Here is a 1,952-nt window from a genome sequence, read left to right as displayed (position 1 = left end):
GGGCCTGGCAAGGTCCAGAGAAGCCATGGAGACAGTTGGGGGAGAGAAGGAAGCGGCAACTCTATCTATCTATCTATCTATCTATCTATCTATCTATCTATCTATCTATCTATCTATCTATCTACACACACACCTTCTCAGATATGAATACATTAGTTCAGTTTAAGCATACTGAATGTCAGTTTGTTTATCTCATGCTTTTTTAAAGGGTGTTTGTCCACATTTTATTCTGATGGATGGACCTATTTTAAAATAAAGGACTACAGATAAGAAAATCTCTATTTCATTATCTACATTTTAAGTTACATTAGTGTAGGATGTGAAAATGTTCTGGGTGCTTCACATCCATTAAGCCAATGATCACAACAATCCTGTGAGGCAGAGTTGCTGCAGAGAGGCTGACAAATCATTGTTTCAGGTGGGTAGCATTGTTGGTCTGAAGCAGCAGAACAAAGTTTGAGTCAAGTGGCACCTTTAAGACCAATAGTTTAATTCAATGTACAAATTTTCATGCACAAGCACACTTCTTCAGATCATTGTTTGCTTAAGGACCCCGAGTGTGTTAAAGTCAGTTAGGCTTTATTACAGCCCACAAGCAGGAAAAAAAAACACAGTTATTAAATAAATTACATAAAATATTTCCATACACCATTCCTCCTAGCATATTTAGCAGTTTAAGGGTTAGAATCTGAGTAAATTAGACACAGGGTGTTATCTTGGTTTGTATTATCTAGCAGTTGGCCATATTCTCTTTTGAGCTTAAAAAACTGATTGGGGGAATAGGCAAAAGTTCCTTGCTGGATTTGGCGGAAGGATTGCCTAAGTTTACTTTTAAGAAGCAGGCATTCACTGTCAAACCAGGCATTTGAGAGACTAGCTTGTCTGGTTTGGCTATTAGAGCCCACTGGTTTGGCGAAGGAAGAAATGTTATCAACTATCTCTCCTTATATATAATTGAATAGTGGGTGCCAAAGTTCTAATTCTAAAATGCACTCCCTTAGTGTATGGCTGATGGCACTGCTCCTCAGCATATATCACCACCAATCAGAAGGCAAAGCCCGGGTCCCGCCCACACCACAACTGCTGCGACAACCTGGTCTTTTGCATATGGAAGCTGATTGGACTTCACTCCATTCCACACCTCAAACTCCCCCCCCCGCAAGGCAGTTGGAATGTCAGTTGCATATGGAATCTGCTGTATTCTGGTGGTGTGCAGGTCCCAGATTCATGTTTTAAAAGCAGACTGACACTGTTTGCCCAAAGCCAGAGCACTCTCCCAGAGCCTCTTTCTAGATCTCATTGTATTTATTTCCACAACGGGCCTTATTTCTAGTAGAATTATAAACCAAAAGTGCCCTCTCCCATGACTCCACTTCAATTAAGTTGTGCTTTAGCTCCAAACCCTGGGGACCAGACATCCAGAGGGAGATCTGTTCCAGGGAGGAAGAGGAACAACTTATTTTCTTGTGTTGGGACAAGTTGAATTCCACTGGACTGGTAATACATTGCTTGTCGATCTCACAGTTAGATCGAAAGGACAGCAGAATAGGAAGATGGTCACTTTCATTATCATTGCAGAGAACAGAAACTTAGCTACAGGTGCAGTGATTTTTCAGTCGACCCCCACAAATAAAATTTTGAGTCTTCTGGTCAGAGAACAGTTTATCGACCAACACAGGTTCCAATAAATCCAAGTGTGCCTGTACATAAAATCTACAGTGAAATCACCTGTGAAATAGTGACTCAATTGAGTTATCAGTGCCAGGACAAAATGTACAATCATATGGAATGTTTTTATGTCTTCCTGTCATCAATGCAGCTGGTAGCACATTAAAACTAGCCAATGTAAACATGGTGATATTGTGGAACAATTAACATTGATAAATACTGTGAATATTGCTGGGGGGTCATTGGAGCTAAACTGAATACCTATGAACACATAGAAGCTGCCT

Source organism: Gekko japonicus, unplaced genomic scaffold, assembly GCF_001447785.1.
Source record: "Gekko japonicus isolate JY-2015 unplaced genomic scaffold, Gekko_japonicus_V1.1 scaffold983, whole genome shotgun sequence".
NCBI classification, from domain to species: domain Eukaryota; kingdom Metazoa; phylum Chordata; class Lepidosauria; order Squamata; family Gekkonidae; genus Gekko; species Gekko japonicus.
This window is presented reverse-complemented; position numbering follows the sequence as displayed.